Source organism: Lactuca serriola, chromosome 5, assembly GCF_051521515.1.
Source record: "Lactuca serriola cultivar US96UC23 chromosome 5, Lser_US96UC23_V15, whole genome shotgun sequence".
Taxonomy (NCBI): Eukaryota; Viridiplantae; Streptophyta; class Magnoliopsida; order Asterales; family Asteraceae; genus Lactuca; species Lactuca serriola.
Window position 1 is genome coordinate 40117405 of NC_136412.1, and position 10118 is coordinate 40127522.

The 10118-nt window shown below is 42.3% G+C and overlaps 1 non-coding gene across 1 annotated transcript; it reads left to right on the forward strand.

Annotated features, from left to right (window-relative positions):
- Positions 1-3719: 3719 nt before the first annotated feature.
- TRNAK-UUU (transfer RNA lysine (anticodon UUU)) lies at positions 3720-3792 on the forward strand. The gene has a single exon. It is a non-coding gene; the product is annotated as a tRNA-Lys (tRNA).
- The last annotated feature ends 6326 nt before the right edge of the window (positions 3793-10118 follow it).

Consider the following 10118-nt stretch of genomic DNA (forward strand, 5'->3'; position numbering starts at 1 on the left):
ATTTGGAATTAATTAAGTGATCAAAGGATAACTAATTAAATATATGGGTTGATTATGTAAATCATTCATATCTTGTATAGTGGGCTAAGAGGCTCCATGGATTATCAAGTTGGGTTCTACCCATACGATGCTCCATGGGTGCTCCATGGGAGTTACAAACCTATGGGTCATGGAAATGAAGAGTCATGACACATTAGGGTTTACATGGTGTAACCCTACATGTGTCAACACTATATAAGAGTCCCATTCTCCATGAAATCGGCTACACATAAGAAACTAGAGGGCTTGGCCGATTTTCAAGAAGTGTGTATTCTCTCAAAAGTCTTTCCAAGAGCATTTGGTGTTGTGTGAAGCATTTGAGGCATCACACTTGGGGTGCTAGGCTCACAAGGTTTCAAGGAACATAAGCAAGTACAAGGTAAGTTATTCTATCTTTCATTCAAGTTAAAATTGTTCCCCTTGTATGCTAGATAGGAATATAACCTTGGAATTCAACTTTGCATGATAATTAGACAAACATAGATCCAAGGTTATTAGGGTTGCATGTACACTTAGGAAGTGTTAGAATGCTCAAAACCCATCAGCATGGTCCTTTTGGGTTGCCTTCACCAAAGCAACTTGATAGGATGAACTATGGAGAGAAAGGATTAAATATGATTTATTAATATATTATGAGAATAATATATTAAAGGAGAAATCATATTGTTTAATTAATATTAGTCAATAATTAATTGGTAATTAGTTTTGTGACTAAAAGAGATTAATTAAACATAAGGGACTGGAATTGTAATTATAAGATAATTGCAATTGGGCCATGGATTGCCTTATATTAAGGAGTGGACGAATTCTATGGGAAACCCATGGGGAAATCGTCCAAGGCCTTAAGGAAAGGGGTCCATGGGTTGCTTAGGGCATAAGCATCCTAATTAGGGTTTCCTTGTTAGATAACCCTAATAGCCTCCTATATATATAGATCCCTTATGACCTAAAAACGTGGCTAAGCATCCTTCTAGGGTTTCACACGTTTTAGGGCAGCCTCCATCCTCTCTCTCCTCTTCAACCTCTTGCTCTTGGTGTTTGTGAACCACAAGAGGAGTGACATTTGTGACTCTAAGCTTTCTAAAGTCATTACAAGAAGGATTTAGGATTGTTATTGCTATATAACAATCAAGGTATGATCTAAACCCTAATTATATGTTATATTGTTTATCATACACTAGATCTAGGGTTTATAGTCTTGGATATCTTGCATGTACAATAGAGAAACCTAGATCCAAGCATTAGGGTTTGTATGAGCACATAGGATGTTCTTATGACCAAAACCCATCAGTTGTAACATTGGAAAACCACGGAAAACACGACTTATTTGAATAACCCGGTGACCTACCAATTGTAGATGTAGGATTTTTGGCAAGTAATAAGCACTTAAATAATACAATTCAAGTGTACCATCTTCTTTCTCATTTCGAGGAAAGGGTGCAGAAGGAAAAGGAAACAACGGAGGGATCCGAATCGGACCTAAATGGGAATGACATGAAAAGTCTTTTTCAAAACCTAGCATTAAGGGCGTTACGACGATATATGAGAGGAGTGGAGAAAAACTTGTGATTTGTGTGGAGGGGAAGGTCTGTTTATAATATAGTTCAAGAAAGAGTCATCTCATTTCCTTACTTCTTCGTTCTTTCTAATTCATTCACTTCAAGACTGGTTCTGAACGCCGCGTAACATCATCTTCAACCAACCTCCATCGTACTGGTGCGACCACTAAAGAATTGCTTATACACTAAACAGCTGCTTATATACGCTTACTAAAAGACTGACTTTTATTCATATTCAATTCATTAGGCCAGCATGAAACTAAGAAAGATAGATGTGCCTAAGGCGTAAGCAAACTATGCACGCTAAGAGAAGAGGAGAGATGTTCGCAATGACTACCACAAGAAAGCCGCCCCTTCTCTCTAAAAGGGCCGTCACTTCATTCGTACCTATTTGGCTTAGGCTTGCAACTTCACTTACTTTATGGCCTTGCCGCCTTTTTATAGCAGAAGCTAAGCGCTTGAAAAGCGCACTAAGAAAGGTTGCTTCTGTCGGCCTTTATGTGCAACAGTCTACCAGTAGCGGAAGATAGGGTTACCGTACATACAAGAGTCTTCCAGTTCTTACGGAAGCTCTTTCTTACCAGTCAAGTAGTACAACAGTTGTCTCTTATCTTATAGCCCGGTGTGGTGGGTCGCCTTTTAAATTCAGTAGATAGAAGAAAGTATTAGATAAGGACTAGGTGAGTGAGTCCTCGCTGACCTGAGCAATTTCGATCACCTAGTAGGCCTTTTCTTTGGTAGGTAACATCGCCAAAGCGTATCATCAGATTTGACTACAAAGGAAGGAACTCGGCAGAAGATCGGTCTGCAAGAAAGGCCTACTTATCCACGGGTTCATTGACAAAACCGCCGTAGGAATGGAGACCTTTCAATAGAGCGGAGGCAAACTGATCAACGAGAAAGAGGCCCTACTCACTACAAAGGAATACACCACAAGATCGAACTGCACTCATGCCTCTCCCACATCAAGTTGACCGCCAGACTGGAGCTTCGTAACATGTTGACGAAGACCTCCGAACTGAGGGTTCGGTCAGTACAAGAGACTACTTTGTCTCCTCGGAAGAAGAATAGCCCTGCTCTCTAGCCGACTGATCCTGTTGATCAAACTGGGAGGGAACGTGTCACATTAGAGGTGAACGATCAGAGGTGTCCTCTAATCACTACGATGAGCTAGTCCCTCTTTTAGTAGACTCAGCTATGAATATTCATGAAAAAATGAATGCCTCTTTCACAGCTAACCCAATTTTCTTAATGCCGAGACTTTCTCTTTCGTTGAGCCCTGAGCTTGTGGTCCTCCTTTGAGTTTGGGTTCAATTGGATGAATCTGTCAAGTCAAGGTCAACGTACGTAGCAGCAAGGATGGTGCATCGCCTCTTTCTCATTCTCCCTCGGGAGCCAAAACGAACACGCCTGCTACCTACTGTACTGGACCTTCGACCAGGCATTCTACCTTTGTCGAATCGGAACCAATACCACTGCATTGCACTCGAACAGTTGAGCGGCCGCCGGCCCTTCCTTGCACAGATATAGATTCATTCTTCGTACCTGGTCCAGCCTCACAACCCTTCGCGGGTTGGTAAGAAGTCAGTCTTGTTTGGTAAGATGGAATTTTACAAAGAAAAGAGAGTGCTCGCCCCGGCCAACAAAGACCGTAATTACATAGATAATTGATCCTCCCCTTCTCCGTCTTTAAGGCTTTAAGGCGAACCGTATGGCGGATGGAAATAAAGACGACCTCACCTTCTCGTAGATGGTGTCAATGAGAGCCATTTTAGTACCCCCCCCCCCCCCCCGTTGACCTTTTTTGTAGATAGAATCTTCAAAGAGTGGAAACAAGCAACCTTACTAAGCTAAGAAAGGTGCTTGTTGAGTAAGGCCAGCTTTCTTCGAATGCTTGAGCGCTTCTTTCTCATATCGATCATTCAATATCCTTGACTTTTCAATAAGGGGCGCGTTAGCTAGGCCGTTTTCTTGTAGGAGTGCTAGCCCGCGCCCTTACGTTTTCTTCGCTTGCTCTGCAGTACGAGCCTCATACAAAGTCGCGCCCCTTTAATATGATGAAGAGGGGCCGCCCTCTTTTCTTTTCCGCACCAATCCTTATTTACTACTACATCTTTTTTGGGGTGTATAGCTCAGTTGGTAGAGCATTGGGCTTTTAACCTAATGGTCGCAGGTTCAAGTCCTGCTATACCCAAACCTAACTTGCACTATACTATGAGTAAGGATGCGTAGTAGCGCAAAGAGCACTCTTTGGCCTTTAGATTAGAGGCGCTTCGCCTTCTTTGATTGGATGGAAACATCTATCTAAAGTGTGCAGTAAAGGAGAAGAGTAAATAGTAGGGGAAAGAAGAAAATGGCACATTGACATTCATCTTCCTCTCGAAGGGCTTTGAGAAGAGGGGCAACAGTGAAGATACCGAGACCGTGTCTATGGGGTCTTAGTAAGAATCTGTTGCAAGCAAATGCATGTAAGGGAGGAATGCCCGCATTAAGATTTAAAACTTGTCATCTACTTGAAGGAAATGTTTGGAACAGGAAACTTACAATAATACAACGCCGCATTCTTCGAAGATTGAGGAACAAGACGAGATCTATCAAGAGAATGATTTATTCTCGAAAAAATCTGAATAGTTACATCCAATTACAAACTACACGAAAGTTGCCCCTTTTTCATGGAGATTTACCCATCACAGAGATGCATAGAGGAACAAAACGAACTTCATATATCCCTTTTCCACTCAATCCAGAAACAAGATCGGACATTATTCTTGTTCGTCTCCATTTTAGTGAAACTCTTCCTCAAGCAAGGCAGCCGATAAGTCATCGAAGGCTTTTGTTAATAATGTAATAGTCAGCATTACTTCTTTTCAATTTTCCCAAGGTGATTTCGTATCTTTTAAAGAAAATGATACTCTAATCTATTCAGAAATAAGGAGATCCTTCTATATCGAAATTTTAGTTTCTAAAATCATAGGAAAATTCTTGGATAGCCCGGGAAGAATGTGGAGAAGAACCAAAACGGAATGGTTCCGTTTACTTAAAACTAAGAGGGGATGCCGCCTACTACTGAAAGACCCGTTTTTGCAACAGTTGCGTTCTTCTATGCAAGACGAGGACTTAGAAAGAACAAAGAAATTTGGATCCGAAAAAGTATGCTTAGGCAGTTCTTTCGTTGAGCACAAGAGAATAAAGAGGCATTTTTATCATTTCAAATCGATATTCTTATCGAAGAGAAGGAATGAAAAACCCCTAAATCTTACTACTAGAAAAATAAGTCCTATAGTTTACAACTCTTCTTTCTATAGTAATTTGACCTCTTTCTCCACCCATCAGTCTTCTATGAAGAGAAAAATAAAAAGCTCTTCCCTATCTACTCATTATTCGGAGGTGAATCATAGAACACTAAAAGTTGTGCTATCTTATGGACCTAACATAGGTCACATCCCTCACGTGCGCCAAGAGCACATTCGATAGCATCCTCTTAAGGTTTAAAGATCCAAACCTTCTTCTTCTTAGCAGAAACGCACGTGGCCAAAACATCTAAAGATCAGCATAGTCGCTCATAGGGGCCTATCTATCCGGATAGAGGATAGTCTATATCTTGATTCACTATTTCCATTTTTCTTTTTATATTTCTTTTTTTTCTGTCTCGTACGAAGCAATGGGAGGCAAGCTATGACGGCAGGATGTGACCTTGCCTTTCGCCCTGCTACCACCATTCTAAGTTCTTCTGACTAAACGAAGTTAAGACTAAAGTTTCGGAACTTAAGTTTGCAACTTTTTTCAGCAAAGCTTAGTAAAAATCCCTCCTTCGGCTACCTTGGATCAAGGGTAGAGATAGGAAGTAAGTCGAAGGTATATCAACAAAAGTCTTAGTATGGGAAGAGTCAGAGCGAGGGGAGAGACTTTCTAAACGAAGGTTAGTCTAAGTAAGGAAATGGGCACTCTGCTCACATCGAAGTAACTGTTGTCTCCCTTATGGTCGACGTTCTCTCCTCCCATCCTCTCCTCTCCCTACCGGTCGCCGAATATAACTCTTCTTTGCCGTTCTAGTTGGCTTAGGGCGGTTGAACTCTCCCCTCGTCTCCTTAACAGTCGAGTGATTTCTCATTCTCTCACCCTCTTTCTATAGATAAGCGGATTCTTCGATCATTCTAATGAAATAGGTTCGTTAAAGCCAATTGCTCGAATTCTGTTTTAGATTCCTATTCCACTCCAACCGGTGCAGAACTCTTAACCTTTCTAGGACCCTCTCTACGGCAAGGTTCTGCTCTACTCTTTCCACTTGCTCCCTCGTGTATAGCGGTTGAGTTCTTCGCCTCATGGTTTGGCTACCCATCATCATTCCCTCTCTGTCTAAAGTGAGAGGGGTTCTCTGCGCGCAGTGTAAGATTCCCCTAGATGGGACTCATAGGCAGCAGCATTCGTGCTTGCCTTTGCCGTGACCGTCCATTGTTCCCTTGGTGCGTTGTCATTGACGGTGTAAATCTGTTCGTTCGAGAAAACATGTTGATCTCTTTCCATATCCTATACCCGGTTGTTGCCCTATCAAGATGTGTCCCTTCCTTTGACCCCTTTTCCGATTTCTTAGTGCTGTCCCCCTTGCGTTCCCTGCCTTTGTGAAGAATTCCATTTCCCTTTTTATCCACTCTTATTTCTTCCTTTCTTATTCTCCTGTTGGAAGTACCTAATCTGCTTTTTGAAATCTTTCCTTTCTTATAATTATAAGGTCCTTCCCCTGTATAGAAGTATGTGTGATTTTTCCCCTTATCTTCTGTCCGACGCTCCCCTTACCGGTATCAGTGCAAGGGCAATTAGTACGGGTTGCCATAGTAGTCTGGATGGATTGGAACGAAGGGATGAAGGAGGGCCGGCCTGCCCAACAAGTAGACCGGAATAACTAGCTTCTAGTCCAACTAGCTAGAGCTCCAGCCCAAGCCTCCAAATCGAAGCTTCGGAGAGCCTTCTCCCATGCGATGAGATGAATTCTGTCTCTCCCTCCAACACCAGATCATGGACATTTCGTCCGAATTCCTTCAATCCTACCAGCCATTCCTTTCGGGACCCCGAACAAGGAGGGAATAAAGTCAAGCTTTGAAGAGTGGATTTCATTAAAAACAAGGCCTTACCAGCTTGACCTAAGAGGGCGGGCACGTTTCCAACCTGAAAGCTTCTTGCTGAATTTCTCTGTAACTGAATTCTAAAGTTCATCTCTTCATCTTCCCAGCATACCAAAATGAACCGAAATGGAATTGGCTATTGAACAGCCAAACATATTCTGGTCGGCCCTCGTAGTGTGGATGGAGGATGAAGGAAGAACACCTTACTTCTTTCAAAAGACGGAAACAGAGTAATTTTTTCCCACTAGCCTAACTAATGATTTTACCTCACTTTGTTGTATTGTATAGACAAGCCTGACTTTATAGATAGGAATTCAGAAAAGAGTTCTAACTTACCTTCCTGACTGTGCTTCCTGCTTTTGGACCTATTTTCTATTCTAGTGGTAAGACTGTAGTCTACTGCAACAGGAGAAAGGAAAGCAGGCCATCATGATAAGACCCTCTTTACGCTCCCTCTTTCTGCTCGCTCCTGTCAACGAATGAATTTACTACTTGTGTCACTGACATTCCATTAGCATGGTGGACTATAGACCGGCTTTCACGTTCACTCTATTGGAAGGGGACTTAGATTAATCGATTCAATGGGCGAACTGCTTTCCTTTAAAGGTAGCAAGTGATTGAAATGACAAGCTTGTAACTGATATGAAATCGGAAGACAGTAAGTTGGACGAGGAGCTCATGTACCATAGAATGGGAAAATGCTCCCCTCTTTCAAGAGACTGTTTATGTTCTTGTTTCTTTAGTCTCTTTACCTGCGAGCATGAATTCCTGAACCCAATACTAGGAAAGAGCTTCATACCCTATAGAACTGACAGATCGGCTAGCAAAGATGGCTCAGTCTCAGTAGATCCCTCACTCCTCACCGGCTTACGAAAAGAGAGCCCTAAGGGAGAGAGTTCTGGTACTTCAGGCATATCTATCAATGGGCAAAGACAGGAGAGCCTTCTATCTCTTCCAATCTTATAAAGGAAAGAAAACAGGATGAACAGGCTTGAGTGTCGATCGGTGACTTTAAGGTAGGCACCTATCTCTTATTATACTATAGCAACGGGAGAAGTCGAGATTGGTGCCCGGAAATCTATAAAAAATTAGCATTTTGCCCAGATAGAACTTTTTCAATTCATGATCTGCTCTACGAAGGGAAAAGTGAAAGTCTCATTTGACTGCTATATAAGATAGACACTTTCTAATTTCCATGTCTGTCTATAAGGGAAATAGGTCAAGTGTCATTTTGCAGCTATATGAGCATAAACATCTACTTTAGAGTTTGAATAGTCCTCTTAGTCGGTCGATTGGCTTGAATCTCTCTTTCTTTTGAATCGTAACCTACTATTAGTGTATGCCTAAAACTTAACTAATTACTTTTCTCTAACCAACTTATGACCAAACAAAAAATGACTTAACTAATGGCCAGATTTCCCTCTCCTCATTAAAAACTACTTCTATCTAGCTCCTCTCTTCACCATCTTTTGGTCAAAAAGAGTAAGAGTATTAAATCCCAAAAGTCCTAGGAGTTAAGCATGTTGGTGATGAACTAGTTCTCGTTCACCCCGGGTGGAATGAGTCAAGCTAGTTCTGAAATCGCCAAAGCCCTCTTGATCTAATCTTTTTCTTAGCAACTGGCTTTCAGAAGTCTTGCTGCGAGGAAGATTAGAAACGCCTTACTATATTGAATTGAGAATAGTGGCATTTTTTCTGCAGATATGGAGTTTGTTGAGAGGACTTGCATCCTTCGTTCATAGTGGTCATTTATAGCTGTTTTTCCAACTGAACCTAATTTACTATTTTGCGACAAGAGGGGGCTCTTACTTCTTTCATCTCTAGGTTGAGTACTAGCAAGTCACGAAGAAGAGAAAAGCCTGGGAAGGAATCAGGTTTTCAGCATCTGTAGTGGAAGAGTGTACTGGTGGTGGTTTAGTTAGAGACAACAACGGGAAGGGGGCTCTCTCTTCTTTCGCTGATTCTCCTTTTACTAGGCTTGGATAGATGGGGGTGTCGGTGTAAAGATCGCATGGAACAGTAAATGGCAATGAAATCAAACCTCCTCCTATAAGTAAGTTCAGTTTGTAACTAAGGCTTTCTAGGCGTAGGGTTAATAGCACAATGGCGGTGCGGCTAGGCTTTGTGGGTTCGAATGCCGATTTGAGATAACCAACCAGGCAAGGGAAAGAAGGAAGTCTTCCTGCGGAGGGGGAAGAAGCGGCCCAGTTTAATAGATTCAATGGTCGACTTGCTTGAATCGAAGAGGAAGAGCCCACTTTCATATTGAATTCAGGCTTTCATTAGCTCCTTTAGGATGGGATTGACGTATGGAACCACCGACAGTGAACCGTTCGTCTACCTCAGGTCTTACACTGAATGACCTCTCTCATCTAATCGATCGGTGAAGGATGTGTTTGAAGATCATCTGGTCTGGCTCGTTACCATTAGTTCCTCTCTCATTAGTCGAGCTAGTAAAACGAGATATCCTATTGAAGTGAACGTTCACGAAGATCATCTGGTCTGGCCGCAGATGTCTATTTTTCTTTAATATGGAATTCAAATCAGATCCTAGAGTTTAACCACTGGGGGAGAGTCGGTGAGCTTGCTTTCGAAAGTTTACAGTTTCCCGGCTAAAAATCACCTGCTTGTTTACAGACTGAACTGATCTATATAAAAAAGACAGAAGCGAGGAAAGGCCCCTTCGCTGCTCTCTCTGTTTTTTCCCTCGAGCGGGATTTGAACCCACGTCTGACTAACTGTTGAATTATACAAGAGGCCGCTCTACCGCTGAGCTACTGAGGTGGGGCTTAAGACGGGAAATCTAAATCGGCACACACATTTTTTCATTCATTAGCTGTAACCAGCTGAGCTACGTGGACCTCTTTCCTAAAATATGCTTTTTGCTTACGCTTCTTCGTCAAGCTTTCGAGCAGAATATCCATACCTTTCTTTTAGTAGTGAATGAGATGCTTGAGAATAACACTAAATCCAGACATTTAAGGTGTAACACAATGCCTTAAGTGTGGGAGGGCAGCCTATCCGTATCCTTTCGCATGGTCGTTCTATCACGAAGTTGGCAGCGGGAGTGGGACGAGAGCTCGGCTGCGAGTATCTCCTTTTTAGTGACCTGGGACAGGAGACAATTTTATGAGTTTGCCTTGTTGGCATGCTCAGTGGTCAGAGTGCCTTTGATTGAAATTCCATTTGCACCTGTCTCCTTCGGGAATCCGTTAAAGGGATTGGAGTGGAATTTCCATTCCACCTATCCGCACCCTATCTCGCTGAAATTTAGATATGTGAGCCTGGAAACACATTTTAAAATATGCCTGTCAGCGCAGCTCTTTTTGGAATGGTACGAGCAGACCACTTAAGCAGATACCTAGACTTCCATTTTGAACCACCAAGCAATGTAGTTGTG